This window comes from Cebus imitator, unplaced genomic scaffold, assembly GCF_001604975.1.
Source record: "Cebus imitator isolate Cc_AM_T3 unplaced genomic scaffold, Cebus_imitator-1.0 Scaffold133, whole genome shotgun sequence".
NCBI classification, from domain to species: domain Eukaryota; kingdom Metazoa; phylum Chordata; class Mammalia; order Primates; family Cebidae; genus Cebus; species Cebus imitator.
The window spans coordinates 236,911-256,326 of NW_016107448.1; the positions used below are offsets into that span (position 1 = coordinate 236,911).

The 19,416-nt window shown below is 33.1% G+C and overlaps 1 pseudogene across 1 annotated transcript; it reads right to left on the bottom strand.

Moving 5' to 3' along the window:
• Nucleotides 1–465: 465 nt before the first annotated feature.
• On the bottom strand, nucleotides 466–1,089 carry LOC108313115 (annotated as a pseudogene). Its single transcript, XR_001828931.1, has one exon. The product of XR_001828931.1 is annotated as an acyl carrier protein, mitochondrial-like (transcript).
• Nucleotides 1,090–19,416: the final 18,327 nt, after the last annotated feature.

Sequence of the window (19,416 nt, forward strand, 5' to 3'; positions counted from 1 at the left end):
AATCTATAAAATCTATAAAAACATTGTGAGTCTGATAAAAAAATGTGATGATTCATGCAGTGGTTTTCTTGGCTGGTCAGGTTGTTTACTCCCCTCTGACTTTACCTATAACCTTCTTGAATGCCTAATTTTTGCTGTCTTTATGTTATTTGTCACTGTATTAGCATTATATATCTCTTTTAAATGTTATGCCAGATACAACAACAACAACAACAAAAAGCAGGCACAATTAAAGACTGAATCATGATAGCTCAAAAAATAGACAAGATCTGAAATATATATATATATATATATATATATATATATATATATATATATATTAGAGTAAACCCTAGGCCTGACTCCATCTCACCCCTTCAATTATTAGCTATTACATCAGGTCAGACTATGTCCTCTTCTCATAACACAAATAGGAAATATTTAAAACTATTCTCCCCAACCAGTCTACTATTTTTTTGTTTGTTTGTTTTATAGATTTGTTTTCAAAGAGAAAAACACTTACACAATTTAAATACAAGTCCCTCAGAATTACTCTGTCAGAGCCAGCAATAATGCCAAACTCTGTTCTCACTGCCAGACATTCTTCAGTATCATCTGTGTCCTCTCTCAACAAAGCTAAAGGGTCTGATTCATTATTCATATACATCCTTCTTATCTGCAATGTAATCTACAATTTCTTGTGGACACATTAACTTTTCCGCATCTAAATCAGGAATTTCAAACCCAAATTTGTCTTCCATGGCCATGATAATCACTTGGTCCAAACTGTCTAAGCCCAGGTCTTTCATAAAATAAGAATTTATGGAAAGCTTCTCTGGGTCAGTCTTGTCATAGAGTTCCAATATGTAAAGAACGCGGTCCCGGATGCCCTCTAATGTCAAAGGGAGCGCTTCGCAATACGGGCGGCACAACTGTGTAACTCTACCCGGAACCAGCACGAGCACTGAGACCGGCTGCGAATGCCCGCGCTTCGTCCGAGTCCCCGCGGAGCACAGAGCGGTGCTGCAAGGCTGGGCGGCGGCCGGCTTGGAGACCCGGGGCAGCGGCGCGAAGGCCGCGGACACAGGAGGAAAGGACACGAGACGCCATGCCTACGCCGACCCAGGATGCGCTCCAACCAGTCGACTCCAGGAAAAAGCCTTTCCAGTACTGTAACTGGGGTGGCATACCCTGCTCCCAGTTCTGAAGAGGTTCTTAGTCTCCTTAACCCTGAATAAAGGGGAAAGGGGCCCTGAAGGCACAGTGAGTTTGCCGTTTGAATAAATATTGTGGACCCAGAGAGTTTTGTGGAAAAGTGATTTATTAGAGAGAGAGAGAGAGAGGGGGGGGGAGAAAGAGAGAGAGAGAGAGAGAGAAGGCTGCTCTTACGCTGTTGTGGGAGGGGAGTCCAGAAAGGGACATTTGTTCAGGTAAGGAGCAGATGAATTTTAACCCTTGAGTATTTCGTCCCCATTAATGTTCTCATCCATTGAGAGTTTTTTCAAACTTCCTCTGGAGTAATTGATCTTTGACTCTGATACTGGATTGGCTACTTGGTCCGTAGCCCTGAATTACAGAGCCCCCTCCTCCCATAGCTTACAGTGGGTTTTCTGGGACAAAGGAGCCTCACCTGGCTTTCTCTACTTCACCCACGTGTGGGAAACCCAGACAAAGAACTTTACATTTGAAACTCCTCTAGTTCCTGGAGGGAGGCCTGGAGCCGGGAAACTCTTGCCTTGAAACCATGCCCCTTACAGACCCTGGAAGAGAAGTGTCTCAGTACTTGGGACCTCCCCAAATGAGCGGATGAGACAACTCTAGGAATGAGCCTTTCTAGTGCCATGGGAGCTGTTGCTGTCTGTCGGCCTGCATACGCATTCTGTGGAATAGGTAAACTCTGATTTTTTTGTTTATCTTGCCCAAATTCCTCCCTTAAGTGTCAAGGGAATTATGCCCTACAAACTATAAATTCTCATCAGATGGCTTTATTTGACCCTATATATTGTGACTTGCTTTTGAATCTGAATCTGTCATAACATTATGAGACAAGAAAAAAAAATTAACACTAAAACGTATTTATTTGCAATACCTTGAAATTGCCCTGCAAAGTCTTTTGTGGGAAAAGTCAACATTCTGCAGAGAATCCTTTTTCCCCTTTGTTTTCCTTCCTTTTTTCCAGATCCAGGAGATAATCACTATAGCCAGGCATTTTTTTATGTCTGGTAAGAAACATTTTAAAACCTTTTCTTGCTCTAAAGTCTGCTATCTGAGAGATTCCTCTGAACAGCTAAACTTGGCCTTCACAATCCTTTATTTTAACCTGAATATTTCTTTCCTTTGATCTCTGGTCTTCAGATAAGCTCAATCAATTGCCAACCAGAAAATATTTAAATTTACCTATAGCCTGGAAGCCCCTGCTTTGAATTATCCCACCTTTCTGAACCAAACCAATGTATTTCTTAAATGTACTTGATGTCTCATGTTTCTCTAAAATATATAAACCCAAGCTGTACCTAGGCCACCTTGGGCACATGTTCTCAGGACCTCACGAGGGCTATGTCATGGGCCATGGTCACTCATACATGGCTCAGATTAAATCTCTTCAAATCTTTTACAGACTTTTACTCTTTTCATCAACGTTTACTAGTTAACGTGGTGGTACAGGCATTAGGTAAATACACCCAGTTAAAATGGGGAAAATTGGCCAAAACAAAGGGGTTATAGGCCCCATGCAAGTCCAAAGTCCAATGAGACAGTAATTAAATCTCAAAGCTCTGAAATAATCTTAACTCCATGTCTCACATCTAGGTCGCACTGATGCAAGAGGTGGGCTCCATGGTCTTGGGGAACTATACATATGCATCTGAGACTAGCCTTTCTTTGGAAATCAAATAAAAAAGAATAAAATATGTCATGTTTGTTTTATTTTTCAACATTTTTAAATATGTGTCTTTGTTATATCAGTTATAATTACAGAACCCATAATATTTTTTCCCTTTTATTATTATAAAGAAGAAGTCCACTTTCAGCTATGTTGACTAAATCAGCTAAAACATAATGTTATTTCTGGTTATTAAAGCATTGGACTATTAAGAAGTATCTCACAGAACTACAAACCCAGAGAGATAAGCTCAATTTTGAGAATGGGTTTCCCTCTTTCTTACCAGTACAGAAAGCTACAGATGAAATTCTAGGAATTTTAAAAGAAAGCCATTAATGACAGTCTTGTAAATTAAGCTTAGATATCTTGAGTTCTATGGAGCAGCATTAAAATTTGGATTAGAAATAGACAAGTGCTCATAGATAGCAAAATCAATCTCGGATGAACTCAATTCAACTATTTTAGGATAACCTAACCATATTTAAGCCACCTTCCAGAGGCAATATTAACTTCTTCTTGAAAAAAGATAACCTTAGAAGAGCCACAAATTATGCCTAAAAATTTTCTTACAAAATATCTAGCACTCAATAACAGTAATAAGGTTTTCAGAAAAATTAAGACATTGAAAACAATTAAAGAGAATAAGGAAGAAAATAATTAGACACAAAAGAGGCTGATGAGTAAGATTTGTGCTATAAAATAAATAAGTACTTTATTCAAGATTTTAAATAGCAATAGAAGAATTTCCCAAATAACTTGACACTATAAAAATGAATTAAATTGCATTGTGAAAATAAAAAAATTAATAAATAAACCTGGAAATAGATATATATGTGTAGCAGTACATACATTTTAAAATACCCAAACATTATTATGTATACCTTAAATATAGTCAGCCCTCTGTATTCATGGGTTTCACACACATAAATTCAATCAAAAGTATTCAAAAATACAACAATAAAAAGAAATAAAAATAATAGAGTATAAACTATTTGCACAGAGTTTGCACTGTATTAGGTACTGTATTTAAGACAGAGATGGTTTGAAGTAAGTAGTAGAATATGCACAGGTCATATGCAAAAACTATGCCATTTTACATGAGTTTTAAGCATTTGCTGAAATTAGTTTCCATGAAGGGTCCTGAAACCAATCTCCTGTGGATACCAAAGGACAACTGTATACAAAATGAATAATTACAAAAATAGTTCATAAAATAGAAGAAAATGTTCATACAAAAGCACCAAGAATACAAGCAAGTAAAATTTTTACCAAAAGGAAAGAAAGAAAAAATAGCATATTAGTCAGCTTGGTCTGTTGTAACAAAATACCATAGACTAAGTAGCTTATGCAGGAAATATTTACTTCTTAGAGTTCTGAATGCTGGAAAGTCCAAGATCAAGGTACTAGCCAATTTGGTTTTCTGATGAGGGCTGTGTTCCTATGTTGCAGACAGCTTTCTCTGTGTCCTCCATGGCAAAGAGAGAAAGAAGCAGCAAGCTCTCTGTTGTTTCTCTTAAAGGCACTAATTTCATCATGAGAGCCCCACCTCATTTAAACCTGCTTACTTCCCAGTGGGCCAGTGTTTTTAAGTGTCATTGCATTGGAGGTTAGGTCTTTAACATATAAAGTAAAGCAGGGAGTCACCATTCAGTTCACAGAAAATAGTAACACACATAGGTTTGTTGAAAGGTATTTTAAGTGTAGTTGGAGTTCTCAAAGGAGACAGGAAATAGAAAAAAATATGGAAAGAAATGATAATAAGAATTTTCCAAAACTGATAAAAGGCAAATATTATGTCAAGATTCTGAAAGCTTTACAAGGTGAGGTAATTTTAAATAAAACACACATAAACTATTAGATAAAAACTGATAAAAAGTAAAAATGAAAACACATATTTTAAAGCAGCTGGAAAGCAAAAAGCAAAATAAGAATGACAGTTTATGTATCAACCAAAATAATAAATGCCTAAAACAGAAGACACCAATGAAATTATATCATCAAACTACTAAAAAATCCTAAAAGCCAACATAAGATTCTAACCCAGCAAAATATCTCTTCAAATAAAAAGAGAAATAAACACATTTTCAGATAAAAGGATTAAAAAAATTCCTTTAAAATTGAAAACATAAATGCAATTTTTCTTGGTCAGATAAAAATATCCGCTGTAGATGCAAAAAATAAAATAAAGTAAATAGAAATACAAAGAGTAAAAATGTAAATTAATTTAAATTAATGTAGAAAGTCTAATCTAGTCATGATGTCGTGAAAAATTTATACATGTGAATAAAACATGCAACAATGATATCACAAAAATAAGAGGAAAAGTAAATAGAGGTAACACTTCAATTTATTGCATTGAACAGTAATTAGTAACATAATAATTTAGTATTATTAGACCATAGCAAGGATATTTAGAAACCTCTAGCGTGCTCAATTAACAAGTAAGTAGGGTGTATGTAAGTGTGTAAAATCATCCAAATATGATTAATTTACTAGATGGCCAAAAAGGAAAGGCAAAAGAATAAAAGAATAGAAGAAATAGAAAACAGATAATGAGATGACTTACAAGTTCAAATGCATCAGCAATTACATTGTATCTTAAGATTAAGTTAAAAAATCAGTATTTGAGATTAGAGAGAAAATCTGTTTGCTGCTTATAAAAAGACAGAGCTTAAATATAAAAATACAAATTTTACAAGTAAAAGGGTGGACAAAATATATACCATACAAATGCTAGGCAAAAACTATTGTGACTGTTTTATATAAGAGAAGAATAAAATTTAAAGGAAGAAAATGTTAAACTATAAAGAGGGATATTTTATAATGTTGTAAAAATCATTCCGCATGGTCCTAACAATTCTAAATTTATTTACACTTTATAACAGTTGCTCTGTGTGAGTGTGTGTGTGTGTCTGTGGGTCTTACTATTATACGCTGAGCAAACTGAACTAATTTAGAACTGAAAAAGTGTTTTAGCATTTTTGAAAAAAAATTAATGCAGTAAACACACATCTTATGATCATTAGATAGATGCAGAAAAATATCAAACATCTATGATTAAAAAGTCTTTAAAAATTAAAAAGGAAAAAATTCCTCATCTTATAAATCACATCAAAACTCTACAGCATACATAATGATTAATGACATAATATGTCAACCTTTTTCTCTGAAATTAGAAATTTAAAAAGAATTTTTATTATCATCACCTCAATGTAAGGTTAAATTGAAATACACTGCCAGTAAAATAAGGAAAAAAATAGAGTTTAAGAAATAAAAATGAATATGCTATTTAAACTTATAGGTGGTATTATTGTAGAGTCAAAAATATGATAATTAAATTTACAATACATGTCACTATAAAAGTCAATTTTACTGATATCTAACAACAATATGCCATTACAACAAAATTTTTTTGTAGGTAATAATATTACAATAGCATCAAAATTAAAAATGTTTATAAATAAATGCAGCAAAAGGTATACAAGATTTCTGCACAGAAAATAACAGACCATTACTTAGCAAATTAGGAAAACCAAACTTGATAGAGAAATATATCATGTTTATGGATAATACTTGCTCATGGATTATCTATAAATTGCCCAAATTTGTGAAAATTTAAGCTTTTTTTTTAACATAATGTTTTTATTTCAACAACTTTAGAGGTGTCAGTGTTTCTATTGTTACATGGATGAATTGTATACTTTTAATTTCTAGGCTTTTAGTGCACCAGTCACCTGAATAGTGTTCATTGTACCAAATAAGTAATTTTTCATCTCTCACCCACCTTCCACCCTCCCTCTTTCTGGGTCTTTAATGTCTACTATACCATTCTGTGTGACCTTGCATACAAATAACTTAGCTCCTACTTATAAGGAAGAACAGGCAGTATCGGTTTTCTATTCCTGAGTCACTTCACTTAGGATAACAGCCTCCAGTTCCAACCATGTTGCTGAATAATACTATCACAAGAACAGCATGGGGGAATCACTCCTGTAATCTAATCACCTCCCATGAGGTCTGTCCCTCAGCTGTGTTGCAATAAACATACACATACAGGTGTCTTTTTGATATAATGACTTATTTTCCTTACAGTAATTACCCAGTAGTGAGATTGCTGGATTGAATGGTAGATCTACTATTTGTTATTTGAGAAATCACCATACTATTTTCAATAGAGTTTGTACTGTTATAAGTTACATTCCCACCAGCAGTGCATAAGCGTTTATTTTTCACCACATCTGTGACGTCTATTGTTTTTGACGTTTTAGTAGTAGCCATTCTGGTCTAATGTAACACATTCTGATTTTAATTTGCATTTCCCTGATGATTAGTGAAGTATGAGTATTTTTTCATGTTTGTTGGCCATTTATATATTCTCTTTTGAGATATGTCTATTCATGTCATTTTCCAACTTTTAATTTTTTTTTTGGCTGATTTGTATGAGTTTCTTGGAGATTCTGGATATTAAATCTTTATCAAATACATAGTTTGCAGATAACATTTGCATGAAATTTAAATAAATAATCAACAGAAATTCTGGAGCTTAAAAATGTAACTGGCAAACTGAAGAATGCATCAGAGTATTCGAATAGCAGAATTGATCAAGCAGAAGAAAGAAATGGTAAAATTAAAGACAGACTATTGGAAAATACACAGTTAGATGATACAAAATTAAAAAAAAATAAAAGAGGTACAACTACAGAATCTAGAATAGCATCCAAAGGCCAAATCTAAGAGCTATTGACCTTAAAGAGGAGGTATACAAAGAGATGTGGTAGAGAATTTACTCAAAGGGACAATAACAATTTACCAAACCTAGTGAAAGATATCAATATTCAACAAGAAGTTTATAGAACATCAATGAGATTTAACTCAATGAAGACTACCTCAAGACATTTAGTAATTAAAATCACAAAGATCACAGATGAAGAAAAAATCCTCAAAGCAACAAGAATAAAGATACAAAAAACATACAATGGAGCTCCAGTACGTCAGACTTTTCAGTGGAAACCTTACAGGCCAGGAGGGAGTGGCAACACATATTCAAAGTTCTGAAGGAGGAAACAAAACAAAACAAAACTTTTACCCTAGAGTAGTATATTCAGTGAAAATATCCTTTAAACCTGAAGCAGAAATAAAGGCACTCCCAGACAAACAAAAACCAAGGAATTTTATAATGCAAGACCTATCCTACAAGAAATGCTAAAGGGGTTTCTTCAATCTGAAAGAAAACAACATTAATAAGCAATAAAGAAACATCTAAAGTACAAAATTCACTGGTAATAATAAGTGCACATACACACACACACACACACACAAAATGTTTTAACACTTTAGTTGTGGTGTGTAATGTAAGTTTGAAGTCACTGAACAGCATAAAAACAAACAAAACAAAATACATTTTTATCAACAGACCAGCTGAAAAGAAAATAGGTAAGATTTTAGGCATAGAACAAATTATTATAGATGACAGTACAGTGATGCAGTAAAGAATGAAAAATAATACACTATGCATAATAATAAATAAATATTGACTATATAATGACTGCAATAATATATTTTGATTTTAACAAATATAAATAATTAAAATACATCAAAAATAATATGTAAGTCAATGCTATGTATTGAAGTATGCTGTATGTATTTGGAGTGTTCTAAGGTCTTTGTATTTTCTGTAAAATGTGTATTTGCCTTTCTTCAAAATAAAGTGAGTAATTTTTTGATTTAATACTTATACTAGTGTAAAGGAAAACATAAATACAAAACAAATGATGAGGCCAGATAAAGTCCAGCAAAGGGGAAGAGTAGAAAGGTAAATAAATACATAGCAAAGAAGTAAAATAAGAAAATTACAGTGGTAGATTTAAACATACTAAATGAAATATAATTGAACTTGATATCTAGAAATAATATAGTAAGAGAGCAGAGAGTCAGTAATCCTGTTGTAACACAAAATTATTCAGTAAATTACTAAAAAACTAATCACCACTTTAATTATACTTGAGAGCCATGGAGGTGACAATAAACTAAGATTCCAGAGAAAGAAATCCTTGCTAAATGTGATGAGATCACCGGCTACTTTCCCCACGAATATTTCTTGGTATGACAGAGGTTTAAAGGACAGATTTATCTATAAGGAAAAAGAGAGGCAAATTAGACTAATCCTTTACAAAATAAATCAGTAAAAATTAAAGATATATTCTCCTTTCTTTCATAACAAAATCATCCACCCCTATCTATGTATGTAGCATAATGGATTGGAGTACAAATCAAGTGTCACAACTCAGTTAATTTTGGATTCCAAGTTTCTTGTTTGCAAAACTATATAAGGCTTTTTATTATTTTTCTTTAATGTGAATGAGCACAGGAAAACATTAATAGGCAAATGCTGAATAAATTAAATTAAATCGAATGTAGTTAATTGTGGGCTATTTACTCTCCGCACACTACTTCACTAGTTTAATCAAAAATCTCTTATTTTGCTCCTTTCTATTTGCTTATTTGCTTAGTTTTTTTTATAAACATTTTATCTGATCCCTGAAGTAAGAAGGTAGAGAAGCAGAGAAAGTAAATGAAATGTACATATGACTTAAATTAAAGCATTGCCTAGTCTAAGTGGTATATTAACATTTGTAAATAATTTGTCCTAGAACATTTGGTAGAGGGTAAGCACATCAAAAGATACATAAATCTGAAATCACCTAACGCTATAGATCGAGAAAAGGTTAGTTAGGGGATTAAGCATATAAAGGTTCTGAAAAAGCAATTTAATTGCTTAAATATTTCATTGAATATAAGATACAGATGTCATATCATTCATTTAAAATTATGTCACTGAACGAATCTCAATCATAAAATATTTTATTGTAAAAATTATTTTAAAGTTACAAAATAATTTCTGAGTAACCATCATTCAGGTATTTCTCAAATGATGTATAATATGTACTTCATAAATTTATAATTTATCTCTCATTAATATTTATGCGTACATTTATATACATATCTAAACTCTACTGTAACAAGAATCTTGCAAACCCATAAAGCAATTACCAAAATCCAAAATTGTCCTTGATACAGCATTATATGCAGACTATTCACATTTTTCTAATTTCCTCACTAATTTTTTATTTTTCTAGTCCAGATTTCAAAATAAGATATCACAGTATTTTGTTTTAAGAAGGCAGATGTTTAAAAAAATCATTGCCCTAAAAAGCAGATTTTTCCATGAATCTGTATGTAGAAGTGTAAGTAGTTAGTTTTTCTGGTGAGAATATAAAAAAAGAAAAGATTTCTAACTGTGCAGTGTTTGACCATAAGTTCTAAGTATATGATTCCTATATTTGAGTATGTGTAATTTATTAACAGAATTGTTGCATAATAAGTAATTTATTTAAACAGTGTAAAGTTGAGGAACATGAAAGAGTATAATGGCAAACAAAATATATAATGAGCAAGTATTTATTTTACATTTATGTCAGTAGTGGAAGATTTTGCAACTATACCTATCATAAAACACTTAAAACTATGTCTATATTTCTAATATTAAAACACACACACACACACACACACACACACACACACTCTGAAAGTGTTTCTCTGAGTGGCTAAACTGGTCCACCGGCCATACAATAGAGAAGCTACCCTACCTAGCTGCTTAGATAGTTTTAAAAACTAATCAAGATAGTCACTTTTGAAAATCATCTCAAGAATTTTCACTGCTACATACAATTCATATATTGAATAATGAAAATTGTAATGTAAATATAGTTAATTTATAATAAAAATATCAACGATTTAGAAATAAAAACTAAGTTATTTGTAGCTCAAGATAGTTTCATCATCATTTTAATTTTTTACTTATTATTCAGAATGCCAAATGTTAACCTTTAGGCGTATATTTTATAGCAAAATAGAATTCACCTATTAAATAAAAACTAGGTGGGAAATACAGAAAATACAAATATTTAAATTCACCAAATATATTAAAATTGAATATTAAACAGTACGCATAACATACATTGTAAGTTGTTTTCAATCAGCAATTTGCCAGTTTTGCTATGATACCAATCACATTACTGCTGTTTTTCTGTTACTGAATAGGCTAATAATTTTTCTACTATAGGCTTAACATTTGTTGAAAGACCCATAAATGCCAGCACCATCAAAGAGATCTTAAATTTACAAAAGTGAATAAAAATAATATTTTAAAAAACTTATATAACCATTATGTTCATATTTGTTTGTAGTCTTAATATTTACTTATATATTTATGATATATCACAACTTTAAGCAATTTAGATGTTTTAACACTTTTAAGTTGCATAGTATACTACATGTCCCAAGGATAAATCATGCTCTACTCTAAAAGTTTAATATACTATATATTGACTTTTAATGCTAACATATATAATTCACTTTTTGAAATAAATATCACTAGAATATTATTTGTCAAATTGTATATTGAAAAAAGTTTTCTTTATTCTTTAATAATATGCAACAAAACCAAGAGAAAAGAATCATAAGAGCTCTGTGTACAGCTTTTAAAACTTCAGGAGTTAAAAAAAAAAAAAAAGAAAAAAGAAAAAAAAATCACTGTGAGCTAGGGTTATCCAAAGATTTTTTAGCTATTACACCTAAAACTGAATATTACTGGAATTTTTAAAATCTGCCTTTCCAAAGTTACAGATGGATGGAAAAGAAAAATCACAGATTAGAAGAAAATAGTGGCAAATCACATATCTAATTACAAATTTGTATAAAGCAAATATAACACCATATCAGAACTCAATAATTAGAAAAAAATAAATGATGGGGTAAACATTTGAACATTTTAGCAAGAAAATATATGTAATGTAATTAAGCCCATGATAAGATGGTAAACATTATTAAGGATTAGGAAAATTCAAATTACATCCACAATGAGACACACACGCAGAGACAGACACAGAGAGAGGATTAATATGACCTAAATCTGAGGAAATCCAATTTATTGAATTTTTTGTTAACTCTGTACAGGATATTCTTGTACTACTCTCACATTTCTGTAAGTTTACATTTATATCAAAATTAAAGGTTACAAAATAATTTTTTGGAAAACATGCTGGGCAAGGTGGCTCAGCCAATATTCCCAGCACTTTGGTAGGCTGATAAGGGCAGATCAGCTGAGGTCAGGAGTTTAAATTCAGCCTGGCCAACATTTTGAAACCCCATCCCTACTAAAATACAAAAACATTTGCTGGAAGAAACAATACAGATAGAAAGAAATAAGCCAAATTTTGTTTAATCCTGTTGAAATTGCTAAGGTTAAAAAAAAAAAATGAGAGACTGCAATGAAATCAAAACAATTATAATAAAACAAAGTTTAGACTGAAGTTATGAGTGCTGGGCTTCCTACAGAAACTCAAATTACTTTATTTCCTTTGAAGTTAGAATCTAAAAGAAATGAGGTCAGGAATGATTTCCTGTAAAAGAGAGTCCAGAAACCATTAACTAAGTCATAATGTTGTGTTTTTATTTGTATATTACCAGAAATAAACCCTGAGACCAGGAGTTGAATCTAAGTAGTTCAGGAGCATAAAATGGTGTTAATCAGATCAAAAGTAAGGGCAGTCAAAAATGTGTTAGATGCAGCTTAGTGTGAGAAACTGGAGTTGGTTTTCATTAGTGACTCATTTTGACATTTCTGGCTCACAAGTATATTAATTACTCATTTCTCATTTTGACATTTCTGGCTCACAAGTATATTAATTACTCATTTCTTATTTTGACATTTCTGGCTCACAAGTATATTAATTACTCTGGTGGCACAAATTTCTTCAGATTTTCAAATTTTATTTCTAAAATTCTACCAAATAATATTCTAATTGGTGACCAAATTTACACACAATAAGAAAAATACACATATATTCCTCAACTGAACAAAACTATTTGTGGAGTTTAAGAGGTGATAACCATGTTTGAGATTTTGGTCATATTTGACCATTGAGAAGCATTATTATTTCTGCATGTATCTATTAAAAAATAAAGAATTTCGAATAAAATCGGTAATGTGAATTACATTTAAAAATTTAAAAGTGAATTACATTTAAAAATTTAAATGTAATTTAAATTACATTTCAAAATTACATTTAAATTACATTTCAAAATTTAAATGTAATTGAAATTACATTTAAAAATTTCTAAATTTAGAAATTACTTCATTTGAAAAAGGAGTATTAATAATTTTGAAACAATGCCACAAATAATATAAACATGGGTATAATATTCTGACATGAAATGACCTGTCATTCTCAAATTCTCCTAGCTTCTACAATCTGGTTTGAGTATATAAATATATTTGGTGCTGAGGAATCACAACTGGAGTCATACCCCCAGATCTTCCTAGGAATTATGGCATTACTATTTTAGATCAACTGTTAAATATATTTTGCAATAAAATACCAAAGTTAAACTAAAATAACTTACAAAGGCGAATATTTTTACCCTGTTTGCCCTATATACTTTAAAAAATTAAATATTTGAAAGCTTAGGGGTGTTTGAGGACCTCTGCATCTTTTTAATTCTAAACTGGTTTTTATTAGAGGAAACTACCATCTTGAGGTGCAATGCATTATTCTTACCCATGAGACTCTTACAGTTTTACTTTTCCCTATTTAATTGTAAAATCTAGCATTATCAGATATATTATGGTTGTTTTTACTAAAGTAATGAGTAAGATCAACCCTAAAATTATTTTGCTTTCTATTTTCTCATAATTGATGTTATTAAATATTCGTAAACTTCTGCTCACTGAATTCTCCTCTTCTGCCAAGCATTTCTCACTTGTTATACTCAATTGCCTATTTGCTTGACTGCATTTTTGTAGTTATTAATATATTTTAGCTACTTATACTTTGTAATTATTTTGTTTTCTCCCAATTGTGCTAGCAGTTGTGGTTGTTTTAGCTCATTTACATTGCAGTAACAAAATATCTGAGACGGGGTAACTTATACAGAACAGAAATATAATTTTTTACAGTTCTGGAGATTGGAGATTCCAGGCTCATGACACTAATACTCCGTTAGGACTACTCTATGTTTCCAGGGTCCACCCTGAATGTTTCTTTGTCTGTGTCAAGACAAACACTGTGCATTCACATGGTGAAAACACAGAAGGAGTGGACTTGCCCCCCTCAAGGCCTTTGTAAGATGCTAATTCCATCCATAAGAGCTCCACCCTCATGTCTTTGTCGCTTTATAAAGGATCCAGCTGTTAATACTATAACAGTGGTGATTAAGTTTTAACTTACAAGTTTTAGATGACACATTCAGATAATAGTAGTGATTGAGGACATACTCAGGTAAAATTTTTCACAAGTGATAAACAGAAATTCTGGAAAAGTATTTTTAAAAGAAAATATTTCAAAAGCAATGGAAAGGCCACACAGAAAAAATACCAGGAGAAAAATTTATACTTGCAAGGATACAGCTGGAAAGGGGAAAAATAAGAGGGTTCTTTGTTGTTTATTTACTTTGCTTTTTTTTTTTTTAAATACTCTTTCCTATTTCTTTATCACTAGCCAGAAAACCACAGGTTTGCTGGCTCAACTTTTCATGGAACAGTGTTCAGAGTTTGTGAACCTGGAAATTTTGCAAGACTCAGGGTAGAAGATATGATTCTAACAGAAAAATCATTGTAGAACTTCTACTATGAGTATTCTTTTTCCATATCCTTGAATCACTGCTGAAGTGTGAGTATTCCTTAAGAAAATACTTGAAAGCTTTATAAACCAGCAATCAGAAATTAGGAGGGCATCTACATGTGAAAGACAAAAATCTATCAGATAAGTTTGTGAATTTAAAGTTTTTATAATTAATTCATCTTGGGCAACGTAAAATTGGAGATTTTGTAGCTTGAAATGTAATAATATACAGATCTGGGATGACTGGTCAGCTGAAATTTAGGGAAGAGGTAAACAGCAGCAGTAAGATAACTACAGAAATCTTGACCTACATATATGAGAACAAAATCAACCCACATTATTGTCTGACTACTACATTAAACAGGCGCTGGCAAAAGCCCTGCAAGATGGCAGGGGTAAAATATAAGTCTCAGGAAGCTGACAAAACTTGAGCAGGTATATCAAGTGACACATATCATATGGGAGACAGTTTATGAGATTAAGGAATTTAATTACATAGAAGAAATAGAGGAAATATGGAGAATACAGGGTCAATACATCATATTAGTCTTTTCTACAATGCCCAGTTTTGGTAGACGTGAAATTTATTGCTCTGAGGAACATAGTTAACAGATATCCCCAGTTGTCATCTTACTAGATATACCACTACATCATAAAGATGTCACTTTCTCCCTGGACTTCTCACAGCCAGCATAGAGCATAGAGGGAATACAAATGGAGGCCTATACCCATAAAACATGGGGCTCCTTTGGCCTGAAGAGTTCCTTTAGCTTGAAGACTCCTCATCATCCTGGCCAATGCAAACAGAACTCTGCACTTCAGTCAGAGACTATACAATTCCCCTTCCTTCTATGTTTCATTTCACTGATGTCATAACTGCATGTGTTTTAAATGCTCTCTAAACGTACGTCTGCTCCATACACTCCATTTATCTTTTACAGAAAGCTGCCATTTCTTGTACACAGATAAATCCATCTTGTTACTTCCTTCTCATAAGACCTAAAATATGGTACCAGTAGTCATCTGAGAAATCAGGTTGTAAGACGGGATCTCATCGCCTGATGATGAAAAAACGGATATTATGGTGAGATGTATGTTGAGCACAACTCAGTTGGTAAAGATTTTACTGTTATAGACCTGGGAAACACACTGAAAAGGAAGAACACCCTTGCAGGTGTGATGGCTTTAAAAATATGTGGGTGAGAGAGGAATTCTTATGAAGACAGAAAAGGTGGCTGGTGACTGCTAAATTGAAACTGACATAGCAGAGAGGAAAAATGAGAAAATGCAGGGCATATAACAGCACATGAAGGCTAATTATGAGAGTCAAAGGGTAGCTTGCATAACCTTACAGAATTGTCTTTTTATCCTGTAAAAAAAGGAGTGGAAGTCATTATGCAGCTGACTCAGGTCTTGGTAGTTGTAGCTGCATTGCTTGAAAGATGTGTATATGCTTTGCCAAGATAGTGCTGTTGTGCCAAAATCAGGTCCCTTGTTGCAAAAACTGGAATGCTGAAAAATTGAACAGAAAATCTAAATAGACATTACTGAGGATGCAGATATTTCAGACTCCCTTGTTATCACTTACAAAAGTTGCCCACACGTCCTTTACAAGAGATAGCACTATCCACAAATTAAAAGATACTGCAGATTCTCCTCATCCACAAATGAACCAGACCCATACCCTCTGTCAAAAATACATTCAGAAGATGCCCCCATCTTCCATTCTGTCTTTCAGGATATACATAAGACTAAATTGTAGCATAATAGCTAGAAATATGCTGTATCTGATAAAGGCAGAAAGTATTTATATATCCAAAAATTGAAATAATTTCCTAGCATACCCTGGCAGTAATCAGGGTAGTATTACCACAAGATTTAATGTAAGAGAGCTTGCTAAGGGAGACAGAATATAAGGCTGGATAATCCAGAATAGGTTACTTAGAGGGCAAAGTCTGAGGACCTGGGATTGAACTCATTGGCAATTACATTTGGCAATGAAACAAACCAGCTATTATAAACCTGATGAAACCAAGGGATCATGCTGAATGGGGTAAAAATCCTAGAGTTGGCAGAGTAGAAGCAAAGGAAGAATAGGAACAAAGGAAGAATTGGAGAGATATAAGGATACTAAAATTCATTATTATATGTGTCAAGAAGACCCATCAGAAGATTGTGTTGGAGTCTAGTTCCTGATTAAAAACCTATGTGTGACTTTTCAGGTCTCACCAGAGACTAATCACAAAGGTTTTACCTGGCTGGTTTTGCTGGAGAAAGCTGCCCTCCCTACACTAGCCTTGATGCACAGCCAGTGCATTGCCTTCTGTGAAGGGAGCTGCAGTCAAGGCTTCAGGCCCCTCTGGCTAGCCATGTTCTTAGGCATATCTGCACTCCAAGAACCTGTGCTTCCATACACAGGTCTCCTTGTCATGGAAACTCAAAGATACTCTTCCACTCTGTCAGACCTTTCATTCAGGGCTTCCTCAACCGTGGGAGAGCCTAATGTCTGCATTGGTCCATTGGTCTACCTGACCCAGTAATTTCCTGGGAAATAATAAAACAAGGATAATTCGTGCCTCTTCCAGTTTTAGACTCTTATTTATCATCATCACTATAAATAATTAGAGAGATAACTATTTTATTTTTGGCTTGTTTCTCTAGTTAGTTACTCTGACACCTGGCAACTCACCTCTCTTTCCCAGATCATTTAAACTCCTGACATGTGTTTCATGGGAGGGCTCAAGAGTCACAGCATTTCAAACTCAGCATGAACACAATAGTGAGAATGAAACCGACATCACTAAAAAGATCAGAGTTAATAATAGGAGAGACAGCCACATAGCTGAACTTATTAATGTTTATATATATATATATATGTATGTGTGTATATCCAAATGAATGGAGGTAAGGTGCTAAGGCTTCACCACCAGAAACCAGAAACTAGAAATTTTCAATTATAGCTAACAGAAATATTAGCGAGAAAATCAAGGGGTCTTAACCCACAGGGAGTTTTAAAAATAGTTATTCGAGTATAGTACGTCTAGGGGGAAAAATTGGCAGTCAACAAGGGTACTATTTAAATTGCAAAAGCTGAAAAAGCCAAAAATTGAGATGGAGGAGGCTGAGAGTAACTTCCCCAGTAAAAAGAAACAATGCTTTGCTCAGTTCCCTGACATGCTGCTTTTCACATAAGGAACACATTGGCTTGGTGAGTACGTGAACAGAATTGCCATGGTAGCAGAGATACTGAATATATTCCCTATAACATGGACTTCCACTTAACCAGGATTATATAGTTACCTTCGCATTTAAATGCATGGTAGGTCTAAATGCATATTGATCTCACAAAGGAGACCAATATTGATTTTCCAATGTGACGTTGTTGCATTATCTTTTATTCAGATTACCTGGTCGCTTGATGACAAATATACACATGGTCCACCTTCTTTTCTGACAAACAAAACATCAGTTTAATTTCACAAGGTTACATACTTATTGCATACAAGAGTTTGTCTTTTTCATCCACACAGTCACAATCTGCACTACTAATAGAAGAGGTATAGAATGTGGGATCCATATGCATGAAATCTGATATAGTATAGACTATCATCACAGGTACATGAAAGAGTACAGTGCTACTTTTCAGTATTGAGTGTTGTGCTTAATAGGGGTGGTGCTTCCCCAAAGCTGTTCCCATTCAGAAATGAGCATGGGGTACCAAAAACTAATATGCCCACTTTTTAAAAATCAAGAGTGCAATTTATAATTATAGAAAAAGATAATAAACATAAACATAAAATTAAATGTGCAACTACATATTAGAATTAGAAGACAATGCATCAAAGCTGTTATTAAAAATATGTGTACTGGATTAAAATATGCTTAATAGATTAAAGGAGGAAGCAATCTTAATGAGTAAACAGGTAAATTTAAGAAAAATTAATACTTTACAAAATAAGATCCAAATAGATATAGTAAGATTGAAGTATAATACTTATGAGATGTCTTCAATAAAATATTGAAAATAGCAAACTAAATAATACGTTAACATAAAACTAAATCAATAAACATTATTCATTCTAAACAATGGAGAGAAAAGATAAAGAAAAAAAGATTAAGAGCACCTCAGAGTGTTGTGGGAAAATATGAAGTGGTTTAATATACGTGAAATTGAAGCTCCCCAAAAAGAAAGGAGTTAACACCAAACAGAAAAAGACATTTGGAGTAACACTGGCCAAAACTTTTAAACTAAATTTGTAAAGTATTAACCCAAAGACCTAAAAGAATCACTAAATATCAACCAGGTAAATACAAAAAAAATTATCACTTTGCCATATTACCAAGATCCTGTTGAAAAGACAAAAACAGAGAATGTTCTAAAAAGAACAAGGGAAGGGGCCAACTATTCTATGAAAGAAAAAAATATAATTAATAAATAATTTATCATTAGAAATGACAGACACAAGAATATATGAGAATGGCATAAATGCCTTAAAAATTATACTTCAATACCTAGAATGCAATATCTGAAAAAGTATATTTTAAAAAGAACAAAAAAGTCAGAGACACATTTTCATGTTAAAAATATAGAGAGATAGGCTGGAAGTAGTGGCTGGCTCAGGCCTGTAATCCCAGCATTTTGGGAGGCCAAGGCAAGTGGATCACGAGGTCAAGAGATCTGGACCATCCTGACCAACATAGTGAAACTCCGTCTCTACTAAAAATACAAAAATTAGCCAGGTGTTTGGCATGTGCCTGTAGCCCAGCTACTTGGGAGGCTGAGGTACAAGAATCGCTTGAACCCAGGAGGCAGAGGTTGCAGTGAGCTGAGACTGTGCCACTGTGCTCCAGCCTGGCAACAGAGCAAGACTCTGT